Source organism: Rhinolophus sinicus, linkage group LG01 (genome assembly GCF_036562045.2).
Source record: "Rhinolophus sinicus isolate RSC01 linkage group LG01, ASM3656204v1, whole genome shotgun sequence".
Lineage (NCBI taxonomy): Eukaryota > Metazoa > Chordata > Mammalia > Chiroptera > Rhinolophidae > Rhinolophus > Rhinolophus sinicus.
The window spans coordinates 153,951,939-153,970,283 of NC_133751.1; the positions used below are offsets into that span (position 1 = coordinate 153,951,939).

At 36.2% G+C, this 18,345-nt stretch overlaps 1 protein-coding gene across 13 annotated transcripts in view; it reads left to right on the top strand.

The window, feature by feature from the left end:
* The window catches only part of B3GALT1 (beta-1,3-galactosyltransferase 1), a 520,641-nt gene that overhangs the window by 373,295 nt on the left and 129,001 nt on the right, over window positions 1-18,345 (top strand). For 2 of the 13 annotated variants that reach the window (XR_012497994.1, XM_074337446.1), the window contains exon 3: window positions 12,126-12,228. The exons of the other annotated variants lie outside the window; for them this stretch is intronic. The gene's annotated coding sequence lies outside the window, so the exon portion shown is untranslated. The remainder of the gene's footprint in view (window positions 1-12,125; window positions 12,229-18,345) is intronic. 13 annotated transcript variants of the gene reach the window in all.

Genomic DNA, 18,345 nt, shown 5'->3' on the forward strand with positions numbered 1-18,345 from the left:
TCTTATTTTTGTGAACAAAGACAGTTTTATTTCTTCCTTTCAAGTATGTATGCCTTTGATTTCCTCTCCTTGTCTTATTGCATTAGGTAGAACTTACAGTACATTGTTGAAAATCAGTGGTGAGAGAAGACACACCTACCTAGTACCTGATCTTAGTGAAAAACCTCCAAGTTTCTCGCCATTAAGTATGATGTTAGCTGTAGGTATATTCTGGATATTCTTTATCAAGTTGAAGATGTTCTTCTCTCCTAATTTCCTGAGAGTTTTTATCATAAGTGAGTGTTGGATTTTATCAAATGCATGTATTGATATGATTACGTGAGTTTTCTTTTTTAGGTTATTGATCTGGATTACATTAATTGATTTTCAAATATTGAACCAGCCTTTATACTTGGGATAAATCTCACTGTGTCATTGTGTGTAACTCTTTTTAATCTGAAGGTACCTGAATAAAAACTCACTGGCCACGTTGGAATAAATTTCTAACAAATTAGATTACTCTGTGCTTACTTGGGAGAACTTGGACTTGTAACAAGGCCTGTTCCCTTTTGGTCTTTTTCCAGATCTTATTGTGGATTCTATTGCATATGTATTTCTTTGAGCAATGAAGATGGCATGGGTAAAAGGGTGGATTTTATTGTTTCAAACTCTAGGGAAAACGATTGTTTCCTGTTTTGGAGTGACCTCATTTCTAGTAGCAAAGATACAGAAGAAAACTATATTCGAAGTTAAATTTGTTTAAATAATTACAGTGAATAATTTCTCTGCTGTCAATATAAAAAGAAAATTACTAAGAGGTGAAATTAGTTACCATTTTGACCAGAGGATATGAAAATATTAGATAATATGAAAATTCCGTGCAAAAATTTCATATGAAAATATTAGATAATAATTAGTGATTGGAGAAGGAGGCCCTATGAATTTTGCCGTTGTTTCATATGGCAATTATTATCCCTTCTGAGCAGAATAGAAAAATGAACATATGTGTCCCCAACTTTTAGTCACAATACTTGCTATTAATGAAACCCAGGATCCATTTATAAAATCTTACGTTCATTTTCAAAATCTAGGACCAAATTAATGCACAGCTTACTAACTTATTGCAAGTAAAATTATAACTATAATGCAAGAACTTGTTAAAATTCCAAAAATAAGATGTAAATAAGGTGTTATGAAAGTTTTCTTGAAAGGGAGGCTATTTGAACTAGGATTTTAAAAATGAATTCAAATTATTATAATTTATTGTTATCATGAAGTGGCATGAAAATATTATACAGTGTTTGGAAAATACATTGAAAACACATAATTTCATCATCCTAACAAACCTATTATCTGTGTTATATGCCTTTCAAGCATGTTTTCACATGTATTTTATATAGTGATAATCATATTGTATTTATGTTTTTTTAACTTTTTAATTTACTTGTCAAAAGTATTTTCTTTCATTGCCTAACTTGTTCTCATAATTATCGTTTTTTTTGTTTGCAACATAATATTCTGTCAGGTAGCTCTACCATAATTTAATTAATATTTCCACTATTTTTGATATTTAAATTTCTTTCCATATCAAAAATTATATTGGAAGTGGACCTCTTCATAGGTAAGATATTATTTCTCCTCCTTTGTTTATTTCCTTGGGAAAAAATGTACAAAAGTTGGATTATCAAATCTATGCTTCTGAGCATTTTTTTACAACTCTTATTATATTATTCCCACTTACTTCGAAGAGGCAAAATAATCCTTTCTCTAGCCACATAAGAGCACTCCAGATTCACCTCAACCTCACCAGCAATCTACACATCTGTCTCTCTGAAATTTAATAGGTAAAAATGATATTTTATTTATGCTTTCATATCCGTTTCTTGGATCATTAGTGAGATCATTTTGTCATGTTAGGTAATGATTGTACTTCCTCTTTTTTGTATAGTCTATTACAGTTTTTAAATGAGATTTTCCAATTGCGAGGAGGTCTTTTCAACAGAAAATGCAGGCTAGTGAAGGCACTGGTACATAAATTCAGAATATGTAGATTTGTTTGGATTATAGAATCAACAAGAGGGGAGGAAAACAAAGGTATGCATCAAATCACAGAGGTCAGAGAAGGGAAAACAATTTCCTAACAAGACTTAAAGAGTCTTTTCTTCCAAGAATTGTGTCAGATGTGAATTAACAATTCTTAAATATGATTTATCCACATAGGCTCATAAACCAAAAAAGTTAATAAATCCCCAGTTTCCTCTCTTCCCCATGACTCTTGAAACAATTAAATATGGTCTTTGTTCTCCAGGACAAAGTTATGAAATTATCTTGATGTCCTTCCTTCTGCATATAGTGAATGTATTCTTAATAAATATCGTTCAGAATGCTATTGTTAGTTTTTGCAACCACTGAAATTTAAGTGTAGGATAAATAAATAAGAATTCTACTTCCCAGTTGATAATATAAACTAAATTATGAACATATTTGAGTATTGCAATATCATCCCAGTAGTAGATTAATTACCAGTATACAAAACAACTTTTAAAATAGCATCAGTTACAGCAGTAAAGGTTGAGTAAAATGTGCCACTGTGTTTCCACAAAAATAAGACCTAGCCAGACAATCAGCTCCAATGCGTCTTTTGGAGCAAAAATTAATATAAGACCCGGTATTATATTATATTACATTATATTAATTTACATTATATTACATTACATTGTATTATATTATTATAACACCCAATCTTATAGTAAAATAAGACCAGGTCATATTAATTTTTGCTCCAAAAGATGCATTATTGCTGATTGTCCAGCTAGGTCTTATTTTGGGGGAAACGGGGCATTACAATATGATTACCAAAGCATCCCTACTCAGAGAAAGTTTGAAATTTTCCCTGGTTTTATGACTATAATTTAACTTGATTATACTCATTTTCTGTTTTTTGTCTTCTGTGTGTGTGTGTGTGTGTGTGTGTGTGTGTGTGTGTCTGTGTATGTCTGAGGCTGTGTGTGTGTGTGTGTTTGTGTGTGTTGCTTTAAGATGTTTTTAAAATAGCATAAATAAGTTTTGTTACTTTAGTTATTAATTTTATCAAATAGTGTTTGATGAAAATGTACAGATGAAATGTACAGATTCAGTGAATTTGTTGTTGATGTGCTATAACAGTAGAAAATACTAAATGATTACAAGTACCTTTTTGTCATCAAATTTGCATAATATAATTTAACATAAGCTTATCAAATCTACAGAAAATAGGATTCATTTCCATGGTTGCTGTCTGGTATAGCAGAATCCTAATGCCTATGTACCAACAGAGGAAAAATTTGTTGATCACTAAATACAACTACTTTTATGAAAGTCTTGGTTCTTTATCAGAGCAGTGAGTGATAAAGGTGATAAGAAAGTGTAAGAAGTCTGGCCTAGTGACAGTTTTCTTAGTGAATCGGAGGAAACATCTACTGCTCTTGAGTAAAGTAAATCTCACTTCTGCTTTGATTTGCCCAGTGATATAATTACCAACCAGCTACACTATTGAAACTCATGCATGGAAAACATTATTCTATGTCTAAAATTCTGGCTCCCTATTTCCTTTTCCATCCTATATTGTGGTTCAAATGTGATTCTTTTTTTATAACGGGTTTTCTTGGTAATGCAATTCTGAAGATACAGCAAAACGGACTATTTTGACGAAAATTCTACTTGTTTTGCCTCAACATTTGCTATTTAGAAATTTTTATGGTAAAACTATTTTTTGTTTGCTTGCTTGTTTATTATTGTGGGTTTTTTTTTTATTGGTTATTTATTAACTTACTCGCTTATTTGGTCTTTGCTGGAGAAGGTGTATCATGGGGATACCAGCTAAAACATCTGGATAGAAGCTAAATATTCAATATCTGAATGTCTCATCTATCTCATGCTAAACATCTGTACACTGGAAATTGTTTTCAGTTTCTATTCAGATGATTACAAATTGTACCAAACTCAATGATTGTCAATAAACACTGCTTGCATTAAAATACCAGGGTCATTCAACTTGCAAGGCATACACAAAATGTATCCCAGTTGGGGTGTTCAACAAAAAGAAGGCTGCTAAACAGCTGCATAGTCACCAAGGAAGAATTCCAGGGACAGGATATGGAATTCTTGGAAATTCTTGGCTCTTGTCCCACCCACTAACTCCCTCCCTCCCTCACACATCCAGTAAGTGTATGCATGCTATTGAAACCAGACTTTAGTTTTGGAAATGATGCGTTGGAGTGTGGCATTATTTAAAGTTCCTCAAAGAAAAAATTCCTCTGCTACACATTTACCCTCTTAATTAAACATTCTTGAACTTTTGGCTTGGTTAATTTTTTGACTGACTATATTATATGCGGTTGTTTGACTGACAGGCTCCTGTCCTTTATGCACTGAGAATAAATACGTTATTCTAAAAGTTACCGCAGAAAAGAGAGACAAAGGATACATCATCCACTTGGAGGTTGTATTGAGGACCTCACATGAGCCATTCTATAGGATTAACTTTCTATTGTGTTTTGTTTTTATTGTTATTGCTAGACATGTTCTCCCTCTCTCTCTCCCTCCCTCCCTCCCCAACCCCTTCTCTCTCTCTCTGTCTCTCTCTCCTCAGCCAGAAAATGCTGTGCAGGTGTTTTTCACGATTGAATATACACACTCTGTTACAGACAATTTAGTTCATGTGCTAGAGCAAATACACACAGTTACAGACAATTTATTTAATGCAACCATGAAGTTTTGGTATCTGATCAAGAAGCTAAGGACAGCAGGAAAGAGAAGAATTTGCAGGTTTACACGCAGTTAAAGCAGAGGAGAAGAAAACAATTTGTGAGCAGCTGAAGCAAGCAGGAAAGGCAGTTGGTATGTCTCACTGTCTGTACTGCCTTTGATCGTTTTCCATTGTAAACATTCCTCTTATGGACAGACAAAGGCAAACGCAGAAAATAACAGCATAAATTAGAAGTTTTCTTCTGTCAGAGAACAGCAGGTGTATCTTAAGAGAAGAACAGTAGTGTGTGTTGTCTGGATGAGAAGCCTGTGGGAACAAGATTTCACGCAGCAGCTAGGAATGGGTCGAACAAGAATCAAACCTCAAAATGAGAAAGGGAGGAGAAAATTGGGGAAAGCTTTGCAGAGTGCCAGGGCCCAAACCAACTGGGGAAAGAAGAGGCTATCTAGGTACCATCTCAGAGATCCACTGTAACTGACACATCTCGAAAATTCATAGCTGCCCAGAGGTCCACACACACTGGCCTTTCAGGCAGCAATTGCTCTGAATCTTGGCGGGGCTGGTCCTGTAGACAAATGAAATCCAATCATGTAGTAAAGTAGGTGGAGAGCAGGAGGGAGGGACTGGCATTTGTCATATCAGCAGCATTATTTTCTATTCCGTTTCTGACTTCTTTTGCGGTAGGCTTATGTGTCCCTGATCTTTTTCTAATGATAAATTCTGTATTTTTCACTTATTTTGATTGGCTTCTTCAAGAATATTACCCTTGGTTTTAGGATTCTATGTTGCTTTTGTCGAAAAGTAAATCTGTTTTGTGTAAAGAGGATAAAGAAGTCAACTAATTACTCTTCCCAAATGTTAAGTGTAATACCAGTACTTACTTGGAATCTTAGTAAAATAATCATAGGCTTTGATGTAGTCTATGGTATTAATGTACTGTAAAGTATATATAAATTCCATCTGTATTAGAAAATTCCCTGCACAGATACTCTGAAATTAATGAATTTGTGCAATACATTACAGACTGAATAGTCCTTCCTTCTTTGGATGTGAGTGGATTAAATATTATGTAAACAATTGACCCCTTTTCTCAAACTATATCAAGAGGCTGAAATTACCCCAAGAGAAAGACTTTAGTTTCTTTTACCTGTCATTGACCAGTTTTCCACTTTCCAGATGACCTGAATAGAGAAAGTCAGATATTCAAAAACTCTTATCCTTTTAAATTAGCTTTTAATTAACTTTCTATGCCCTTTAATGAAGATTCAAGATTTTTGTAATCATACAGAGTTCATGACCTCTGCATATCCTTAATGCCACTGAAGCCAGAATTTTACATGATAATTGGTTACTTAAAATGCAATAGCATGACAGATAAGCTATAAGCTGATGACTTTGATTTAGTGCCGCCTTTGATAAAATTTTTATTCCACTGCCTTGGGAATCATACACTTTAGAAAAGAGTTATTTAGAATTGGATAAAACTCAGGAGTCATGAAAACTGAAATTCCTAAATCAAGTGACACAAATTTTAGTGAACCAGTGAAATAAAAATTGAATGGCCCAAGAATTATTCCTTCTTCTCATCTCTATATTTACTCCACTACCAACATGCCCAGGATAACCCAGAGAAATGTGTAAAGGAAAAAAGAATACTCAATGATCAAGTGGATCTAAAGTTATGTTATTGAAAAATCTAAATCCCTAAGGGTAAAAACTCTACTCTTTTTAAAATACCTTAATTTTCTGTGAAGCTAATCTTGAGGTCTACATAACGTCACAGAACTGTTGTCACTATTTACTATTTTGTGATGATTAATCTAAGGTTGTAATGAATTTTGCCTTTGAACTTCATAGCAAAAATAGTTTATAGGGTAAACAAATGAATTATAAAACAGCAGGTGGCATGCTTTATTACCTGAAAGAACAAAATATACTAAAGAAACCTACTTTGTTTATGGCTTACATATGAATGAATGTTACAACTGGTAATTATTGATGCATTTTCCTCATTTAGTAGATATAAAAACAGACTTACTTGTTCAAAATCTTAAAGCAGAAGATTTTCTTTCATTCAAGTAAGTCCAGTAATACATGTATTTTAATACCATTATACATTAGCTGTAATATGACATATTATAAAACATTAAAATATTACCTTAATATTTTATTTGAAAGTATTTCCATTCTAAATTTATTTTCATATATTTTGTTTGGACTTCATCTCAATTAGCCTAGTTTACTGAGATTTACCCATAGTCATAAATTTTTTTGCTCCAAAGACAAAGCCTAACAGTATCATTTACTGTTTCCTGTAAATTACATTACAGTGAAATATTGAGAGGTACTTTTACATTTGATATACCTAAGTAATAGAATTTCAACCAATTACCTAGAGATAATATTTTAAAACGTAATATTACTCATCAACATTGGTAGATTTTCCTTGCGTTTATCCCAAGTTTTTATTGTTGTTGTTGTTGTTGTTGTTTTCAATCCAGTTTAATCATGCTTGGTTGCAGGACACTTTCTTTCATCATTGGTTTATTCTAGATGCTGAAGTATGAGTGACTAATGCTATGCCCACTGATATTATCTGTCAAGACTTACTCCAAAGCTCAAAGGTAACCCAAGGTAGAGAGACTCAGAGACCTGACAAAGGAACCTTACATGCTTGATGGGTCAACCCACATCAAACCAGTAAATAATCTAAATACACTAAGGGCAGTTTCTATATCTCCCAAACAACTTAACATCTCATATAAACTCAGAAATCAAGAATCTTTGTTCACTTTACTCTATTATTAAAATACTGATTACCTACCAGAAAAGCTTGAATTCTGATGCCTCTACAGAGGCATAAGGGTTGTCAAATTTTTTTATCTCTTTATACTCTTAAAACTTATTGAAGACCTCCAAAGGGCTTTTTATTATGTGGGTTATATTTATCAATATTTACCATATTAAAAATTAAAACAGTAGTGGCCAGTTAGCTCAGTTGGTTAGAGTGTGGTGCCAATAGCACAGAGGTTGCCAGTTGGATCCCCACATGGGCCACTGTGAGTTGTGCCCTCCTTAAAAAAAAAAAAAGAAAAGAAATTAAAACAGATTTATATTTTTATTTAATTACCTTTTAAGAATCAATAAAACATTTTATATGAAAAATAAATAATATTTTTTTAAGACTATGACTCCATTTTCCAAAACAAACTAGTAAGAAGATGGCACTGTTTTGTATTTTTGCAAATCTAGTTACAATACTATGGCCCAATAGAAACCAACTGGATTCTTATAGTTGCTTTTGCAATCAATCTGTTGTGATCCATTATTTTGGTTGAAGTATAAGAAGAAAATTAGGCCTCTTGGAGGAGTGGGTAAGGGAGGGTATTATAGACCTCCTAAAATGGTATCAGAGAAATACAGAGATCCAAGGACCATGCTTTGAGAATCATTGCTCCAGAAAATACAGCCCTTATTCTTAGCAGTGCTTGAAGAACATGACAACTGATGAGTCCCAATTTCATTATTCAGAAATGGCAATGAGACTCCTTATTCCAAGAAAACATAAAAGCCCATCAGTCAAACAAGCTGTGTCAGAGGGGTTCCTGTAATTCAAAGTTTGTATGACCCGGTAGGGTCATTTTTGCCCACAGCTCTCTCCTGTGTTTTGACTCACTGCCATTCAGACATTTTGGACTTTATAAAACCATTCTGTCATCTGAAAGTCTTGGAACTTGGGGGATGACTGTCAATTCAAAGCCATGATATAAAGCCTGTATTTCTACCAATTCCTGATGTAGAAGATCTAAGGAGTTACTCCACCCTTTTCCCAGTTCTAAGACACCATAGTGCTTTGCAACTAAGCATATTATGGTTCTTTTATCCCCTTGCTAATGATAGCTTGATTTTTTTGTGGTCCTGGTGGTGCTTGGTTGAGTCCCAATTCTATACACCTTTGCAGTTATCTTTTTCCTGAGGGATAGATTTTGTAGCTCTGGAGTCTCTGAACTAATAATTTTAAACAAACGACTCCAAATAACTTCATCTTTTATAATGGGACTTCTTATCTTCCCCTAAGATATTATAGTTCAACCCCTTTATATTTCAGATAAGAAAACAGACACCAAGAAGGACCAAATGACTTTTGTAGGGTTTCACAGAAAGTAGAGCAGAATTTATGGTCACCCCTTTATGGATCCTTAGCAGCAGTGTGACTAGACTATGTAAAGGACTAAAATAAGCATTACCCTAGAACTATACACCTGGGGCTCTCTCCCATACTCGTCACCTCACATAGTTGAAACATTCTACAGCTGACCCACCACTAACTCTAAACTTCAAAATCATATTAGTATTAAGGGAGGTGGAGACCTTCCGGATAGAATCATGAATTAGCTCAGGATCTGAAAGAATGAAGAACAACCCTAATCAAACCAATTAAGATCACCGTAGATCTCCATCTCTGTAAGGGAGAACCAGTTCTGGACAGATCTGTCCAGATATTATGCTGTTGTTAACCTATATTTACAAGTATTGAAAGGATAAAAGTTTCCTCTGGTGTTGGGTATCAAATATGCCTTAATAGATGTTGGTCTTTTAAGGCAGAGATGTTGGTTTCTCCATAAACTTGTCTTGAGTAATCCTGAGTTGCCTCCTTTTCAGGGAGGAAGAATGGACCTCTCTTGGAGCTGTCCGTGGTGCTTATTTTAGGGCATCATTTTTCAGCCTGCTTTGCCAGCTTAGGTCTGCCCTCTTTCCAAATACTTCTAGAACACAGAACTTCATTGTGAATCTTGCCATGGTTATTTCTTGACATGGTGCCTATGTTTTCATACCCAGAAACCTTTCCCTGCAAGTAAATATTGCCAGTTCTACCCCCTACTTTTCCTTTCCCTGTCAGCCTTATCTCTGTCAGGAATCTGCCCACCTACCTCTTCTCCTGTCTTGGACTCCACTTGTCCAAGCACATTGCCCTGCCTGAGCCAGAGCAGCAACCAAGAGTCACCTTAAAGATAAGAGCTAAGCATGATTTAAGGATGACAGGAAAGTCTTTCTTGTCGCAAAGCATCTCCCCTCTGTAGACTTGCAATGTGACAAAATCCGTATTTGGTGATTTAGTATCAAAGAACAATAGTGACTGGATTTACATAGGGCAGTGGATTAAATGCTTTAGATACTTTAGCTAATTAACTTTCATAAAATACCCATGGAACAGATCATTATCCTACAATTTGTGTTCAAGAGAACCAAGACTCAAAGAAGTTAATAGCATAATCCAACTTTTAGTACAACTAGTATGTATCAGACTCAATTTCATCCTTAGTTCTATCTGACTGTACACCCAGTGCATTCTGCCTTGTGAAATGGAGTTTGGAAGAACCTCAGGCATCTTTAAATTCATTGCTGTTAACATGTAAGCAACATTTATCATTTGGCCTTTAGCATCTCTTTGACTTAGGCACTTTATCATTTCTATATCACATGTTCACTCACCCTTGACTGAGGGTGGGAAAGATATATGTCCTTTACAAACCAACTTAGTGCAGGTATAAAGCTATGTCATCATAAACACCAAATCGCTTTCTCTGTACAAGGTAATAGGCAATTAAATCAGAGTGATTTGCTCCAGGCCAGAAGCTCAGTGACCAGCACAGGCACCTTGTACTTTTCTTGAGCTTAGAGGTACCATTAGTACCACAAAGCCTCATAGCCAGAGTGAAGGAAAGTTTGGCAAGTGATGGATTTGAACTTTGTCCTTTGGGAGTTAGATGTGATTATCTCCATCCACTTTTGCTCACACATTTAGACCTCATTTTCTAGTTTCACTTAATCTTCAGCCTCTTCAAATTTCAAAGCCCCAGAGCTCAGAGAACTAACTCTGGGCTAAGCACTTCTGTGACCAGCCAGCTATTATTTTAAGCAATGAAATGATGCTATTGGTGAAGAGTTTCCGTCATTCTTCTTTTAAGATATTCAATAAATGGCTTTTGGTAGATGTATAGAATCTTCTTTTACCTCCATTTATGACTTTTGTTTTTCTCTTTTTGCACTGTTTTCTTATTTTAGTATTACATATCTGGTGTAAAAAAAAAAAAATTGTGAAAGAAGACATCCATCCCCCACTGTCCTAAGTTGAGGACTTCATTTTAACTGCCAAGTAGGGCAGTCGGAGGTTGTCCTCACCACTCCCACAATACCCAAAGGTTCTCTTTAACTCTTAAAGTCCCTGGATGTGTCGTAAGGTCCTTACATGGTCATGGGGCAGGGACTTTTGGTACTGCCAGGCATGGCTCCCATTCCTGAGGTAAAGTACCCACCCAAAGACCTTGTAACCTGCTATCTAGACCTGACTCCCTCTCTCTTTACCCCTCTTCCTCAATCTCCTCCTTTATTTATACTTTCATCCTTTTAATCCCTCTCCATCAAAGTCCTATTTTCTTATCATTAGTGATTCTTAGGTTGTCTGGAAATATTTGAGAATCTACTGAAACCAGAGTTCATTAATAACAACAGAAAAAAACAAAAATGATTCCCCCTTTTCAAGGGCAGTGAAGTCTTCAGACTATAACCTTTATTCCCTGTAAAATAAGAGAATTACCTGTGTTTTTCACTGGAGAGAATGATGTTTCTTACCCTGAATGGGTCAAATGATCAATTCAAGGGTAAGAGTTATTTTCATGTCAACAATGGTTAATATTTATATTCCATATACACATGTGAAAGAATATTACATATTACCTAAACTTTCAGTTTCCAGAAATACTGCATTATATGATGTTATGGACTGAATGTGTGTGTCCCCACCCCCCCAAATTTGTATGTTGAGACTCTAACTGCAATGAGATGCGATGGAATTAGAAGTTTGGACCTTGAAGAGGTAATTAGGTGTAGATGAGGCCATAAGGGTGGGACCCTCATAATGAGATTAGTGACTTTATATGAAGAGGAAGAGAGATCAGAGCTCTCTTTCTCTTTACCATGTGAAGACACAGTAAGAAGACTGCAAGCCAGGAAGAGCGCTCTCACCAGCCCCCGACCTTGCTAGCACCCTGATCTCCATTTCTAGCTTCCAGAACCATGAAAGAAAAAAAAAGTTCTGCTGTTTAAGCCACGCAGTCTGTGGTATTTTGTTATAGTTACCCACTCAAAATAAGACAAATTGTCTTCCAGGTGTGTTTAGCTATTCACTCATTCACTCATTTATTTACATCTGCTATTTTAAAATTCAAATAGCATTATACTACAGTGTGTTTGTAACCTTTTTACTTAGTAAGTCCTGATAATACCATACCATGTTAATGATATGCCTCTGTCTTTTGCATTGGTTTCCTGGGGCTGCTGAAACAACCACAAACTTGATAGTTTAAACCAACAGATTTTTTTTTTTTTAATCTCACAGTTCTGGAGGCCAGAAGTCTGAAATCAAGGTTTTGGCAAGACCACACTTGCTGCTGAGCATCTAGGCAGAATCTGTTTCTTGCCTCCTCTAGCTTGTGGTGATGGTAGGTGCTCCTTAGAATGTGGCTGCATCACTTTAATCTCTGCCTTCATCTTCATAATGCCTCCTCTGCTGTTTATGTGTGTTTCTATCTCAGAATTCCCTCTGCCTCTTTCTTATAAGTATACTTGTGAATGGATTTGGGGCTCCATCAAATAACCCAGTCTAAATGCCGACTCACATGATCCTTAACCACATTGTTTGCCATATAAAGTAACAGTCACTTTTTGCCATATAAGGGAATATTCATGGGTTCTGAGGATTAGAAAGAAAAATATACCTTTGGTGACGTGCCGTATTTTTCTATCTACCAAAGTCCATCCACTGATCACCAAAGGTTGGTATCCATCCCCCGTGCAAATTACATCCCATCCCAACATCCCCCAAAGTCTCAACCTATGTTAGTATCAATTCAAGCCTCAAATCTCAGGCTCAGTTGTCCTAAATCTTATCATATAAATTATTTGAATCAGATATGTGTGAGGATTGGATGTGTTCCATCGTGGGGCAGACTTCTTAGAATTCCTCTCCATCTGTGGACCTGTGAAACCAGAAAACAAATAATCAGCTTCCAAAATACAGGGGTAGGACAGGTACAGGATAGCAGTTATAGGCATTCCCATTCCCAAAGGGGGAAAAAAAGGAAAGAATTTAGAAAGAATCTAAGTCATTCATAGTCATAGTTTTGTGCTTGCCGTGCTGGCCACCAACAGTTCTATGCTGTTTCCCAGTAACAACACAGGATCTTTATCTTGGCATCTTCCCACTTTCAGGGTTGATATTAAAAATTTGAGGCAAATGAAAGGGCTCCAAACTCCACATAGGCTTTTTTTTTTTCTAGATTCAGTTTTGTGTTCTGCTTAATTTTATTATAAATGGATGGAAGTTAAACAGCTTCTCTTGAAAGTCATCCAGAAGCTTTTGATTTGTTGGTGCCTCAGTAAGATTCCTTCGTGATGTGTGAATCAGTCACACTAGCTTCTCCTGGCTCTGAAAACCCTGTAACCTATTGCTAGAGGTTTGGCTGTTTCTAGATCCTTTAATTGCATTATCTGGCACATGTTAGACACATTCTTCTGCATACACAATATTTTTCATGCCAAAGTTGCATCAAAGTGTATTTTAAGGCAATTAAAATGACAACTAAAATGACAGAAGTATAAAGTTAAAATTCAACATATATGCTTGTATCATTACAAATAACTGAAATGACACACAGATAAACAGAAACATTTCTCTTTATATACAGCTACATTTGTAATGCAGGCAACATCTTATGTCAGGATTTACTCATCTGTTTAGTAACTTGAATTGTTTCAAGATTGGTCATGAGATACTTCCCATTCAGAAATGTTAAAAAGCAAACCATGTGTTATCTTAGACTAAGGTGATATGGGATTTCATATAATCAAATATTCTTTTACAGTATTCTTTTTAATGGCTACCTATTATTTTATTGTTTGGATGTATACAACAAGGCTCTTCTTATTGAACAATTAGTTTGTTTCCAGCATTTCTCTAATTGAGGTTTGTAATAAATATCCGGTACCGAAAAGGAGTTCACACATTTAACATTTATTCCAGGAAATATCTTAATGGGAACTAAGAAGATATCCTGGATTAACATGCAAATGAAAATGCCCTTGTATTTTTTTGTATGTCCATTTCTTTTATTTTTTCACCCTTATTTTAACTTGCTAGTATATTCTTTGTTTGAATAAATTGACTAGATAGTCCATTAAGTCATTATCAGTCATTACCACCTTATCTATGTACTTTTTTGTTAGATTACTTTTAATTCACTAGGAAAAACAGAGGACGATGGGCTTGGCCAGGGTGAGGGTGAGAGAGGAGAGATTAAAAGGAGAGGCAGAGGAAGTGTCAGTAAAAGTCAGCCCTGCCCACTCAAAGGGTCAGCTAAGAATCATTAGAATGAGTTTGTTGAATAGGCAGGTGGTGACAGGTGCTAGCACGAATGATGGAGGAGGGTCAAAAGCAAACTTTGCCTACTTCTTAATATACCCTCAGGGATTCAGCTGAGCGGCATGCATAATCTAACACACATTCCACTATGTTTTCTCTACTGTAAAATGCTGGTGCAAGTGTGAATGCAAGGCTGATGTCAGGGCATGAGGGAAGGGCTGTGGAAAAATGGAGGGAGTGTGTAAGCACCTGAAGCGTCTGCTCTGTGATTATATTCATCAGTATGTAAGGAAGGCAACAGCCTGGGGTTGTGTACTGGGCCACACCTCACCAGGGACGGCTGTGGAACTTCTGCTGAGTAAAAGTTGTCTAATCTATATATCTCTCCCTCTCCCTATTATTTGAGGCTTTTCTTTAAATCTTTAATAAGTGAAGTCTGGGTTTATTCTTAAGCATGTTGCTGCTTGACCAAATGTTAGGATGTATTTTTATCAATCACCATATCACTCCATTCTTTCTGATATATTCTCAGTGGTCTCCTCTTTCCTACCCTCCTTCTTCCACACTTAGACTCACATCAGATACAAACAGATCCCAAAGAATCCCCCACAGTGGTGAAATGGCAAAATCCCTTTGGGAAAAGCATGAAAAGAGCTAAGGGGTTATTCCATTGCCCTGCAGATACACCCGTTTCCTCTTTCTAGACAGAATCCCAGGGTATGTGAGTGAGTGAGTGAGTGAGTGAGTGAGTGAGTGAGTGAGTGAGTGAGTGTGTGTATGGGACATGTACCCACTGGTCTTAGAGCTGACCTTCAGGGCCCTGTAGTGCGGTCAACCAGCATTGCCCTGGCTCCTGAAGGAAGAAAGGAGCCCATTGTCTCTTGCTAAAATCCTAAAATAGAACTGCCCTTTTAAATGCTGCATGACATTGTAAATGCTCAAATCTATTTTCCGACTTACTAGAACCCACTGGGTAGCTCATCCACATTGTTGCTCTCTAGGTTTCTCTGAATCTATTTCAGCGTTATTTCTCTATGTATCCCAAGTGACATTTTATTCAAGATTGAATCACATTTCATTTTTTTTGGTTTGATTTAAATTAAATTTAGTACAGTGTGTCTCAGTTCTTAATACTGTCTGCAACGATTCCTAAATTAGAAAGCTCTTCTAAGTTCATTAGCAATGTGTTGCTTTCTTGCTTTTTTCAAACTTTCTCACTGTGTTAACATAAAAACTAATATTTGTACAGTCCTTTACAGTTTATAAAATACTTTCAAACCTATCACCTCCTGAGAGTGGGTATTTTTCAGAACCCTTTTTTACCAAAGCAGAGACTGAGGCTTGACGATCTAACTAGTTTGTCAAAGTTTACACAGCTACTAACGGAGTTGAAGTTGAAGGTGGTCTTTTGGCTCAAAACCCCATACCTTTTATAGCGCACTGCTTCCAGTACCAAATGTGTTCCCACGTGGAATAATGGATAGCAGAAACAGGTGTTATTATTTAACAAATAAGAATAAATCTCAGTGTCTAAAAAGATGTCTCACCTATAGGTTTCGGTCAAAAATATGTCTTTGTTTCTGTTAACATAAAAGCAACATACAAAAGCCAGTAGCAAGTGCTTTTAAGGATATTTATTAAATATTTATAAGCACGATACTCTGTACTCAGTGCTTTCCAAATACTATCTCAATTAATCCTCAGAACAAACCTATGGATGTAAGTACTAGGATCTTAGTCAACTCAGGCTGCTATAACAGAATACTTTGGACTGAATGGCTTACACAACAATTTCTTTCTCACAGTCTGGAGGCTAGAGGTGCAAGAGCAGAGTACCAGTATGACTGGGTTTTTGGTGAGGGCCCTCTTAGTTCACAGACAGCTGCCTTCTCGGTATTCTCACATGGCAGAGAGGTCGTTTCATTGGGGATCCACCCTAATGACCTCATCTAAATGTAATTAGCTCCCAAAGGCTCCACCTCCAAATACCATCATACTGGGAATTAAGGGTTCAACATATGAATTTGGGGGCGAGGGCAGCACAAACATTCGATAGCAACTAGTATCATTCCCATTTTGTAGATGAGGAAACAGAGTTGTAAGAGATTATATAAGTCACGTAAGCTAGTAAGTGCTGGCGTGAGGACATGAAGCCAGGAAAAATGGCTGCAGTGAGCATATTCTTGACCACTAAACCATAGGGAATACCATGTCTAGTTCTATAATCAATTAGGTTAAAATTTTAGCTACACCAGTGACCAGCTGCATTCAATGGAAAATAGTTAATCTCTCTCAAGCTTAGTTTTTCCATCTGTAAAATGATTAAATACGTTAACAAAAATTGGCACTTAATTAGTAGTCAATAAATGTGAGCCAGGATTGTTCTACTTATGCTACACACAACTTCACTTATTTATTTCTCAAATATATGTTGATCACCTGCTATGTGTGACTCTATATTTCTCTGCACACTCAGTTTTCAGAAGCTCCATCTCTTCTGTACCCCCAAGATCAACAGCCTTCAAGGCTAACCAGGCACTTTGCATCTTTCTGGCTATTGCACCATTCTCTCACTATATGGCCAGGATTACTCTCTTTTAGTCTGTTGTTGATGTTGTTTCAAATGAGCTTGTAACTCCAGTATCTTTTGTTTTGCAACATTACTGTCACTCTATCTCCTCCTTTAAAATGCCAAAATTCATTTGTCTATTTTCTAGGGCTGTTTGAGGACACCCTCTCTTGTGCATGAAGAAAACCAGTCTGTTTGACTACAAACAGCTCTGATTTACACAACATGATTTAAAATAAAGGCTTTCATCTTGAGGCCCGCTCTTTTTTTTATTTTTTTTCTGTTTCATTTTGTTCTCTGCTTATAGATTGGATCATGGCCTGATGCCTCAGGATGAAAACATTGGTGCTCGATGATTCTTTAAAAGTCAGTGGATTTGTTTCCAGGCCCTTTTGCCCTGACTGTCAAGCGTCTTTTCCCAAAATTCTGTTTTCCCCATTCCTCGGCTCTTACAACTTAGTTGACAAACTTTCACTTTGCTTTGACCTGGGATGATTTGGTGAAACACTTTTGTTAAGCTTTGCTGTACTCACTTGAACGCCATTGTTTTATATACAGTATTGCAACTTATATAATACTTTTTTATATGAATATAGCCAAACAAAAACTCTAAGCTCAGTGGCAAACCTGATGCCACTGTGATAAAACAAATGCAAAATGCCTTTAATTGGAACGGATGTTTTATGATCTGAATATTTCTGTAAACCCAGTCTACACAGTCAACATAGCCAAAAGTCGAATACATTATGAGGCATAAAATTGTAAATTGGACATGTGGATAAGCTTTATTGATATTGTAAAATATTATGGTAGAACTTTCTGTCAAATCTCCTCATTCGAGGGCTCCACATTAAGAAGGAAAACACTCAGAGTTGTGAGTAGTACTGACGTAATTAGCAGTTGAACCTGTTTGGATTCACAGCACTCACTCCAGACAATTACAGTTTTAAACTTCCAGCAGATGGCCGAGTTTAGTCCTGGGGAGCCTTTCTTCCCACAGCCGTGAAGCCAACATGCGGTTAGATCTACCAATGGCAAGGAATTAACTTTACCTAGAAATAAGCTAGTGGGATGGAAACTGCTGAATCTGATGGTGTGCCTGTAACTTCAGCCAAACAGCTGCTTCCGTTGTAAGTCCCTAGTGTTTCTGCGTAGGAATAAAACGATGGTCAATTTGGTGGGAAACCCGTAATTGAAGAAAGTAGGCGGAAAGAGATAGAAAAGGGAGGAAAACAAAGCAGTTGCATTCGCTGTTTGCTTTGTGGAAGCAAAACAACATGCTCTTTAATGGGAGGTATTGCTCTTATACATGCAGTACTGGTACTCTGTTGACATAACAGTAATTTATCATGGCCCTCTGTTGAAGAAAATTAGATGAAAGAAAAAAGAGGGAGCAAAGACTATTCTCTGGGAGATATATGAAAATTATACTGTGGTAACAGCCAACCCTTTTTAAATGTTTACTGTATTTGGGGGATGGTATAAGCTCTTTAGATATTAGATTGGTGCAAAAGTAATTGTGGTTTTTGCAATTTTTAACCTTTTAAATCGTAATTGCTTTTGCACCAACCTAATGTGTTACCTTTTTAAATCCTCATAACATCCCATGAGATAGATTCTGTTTCTCTC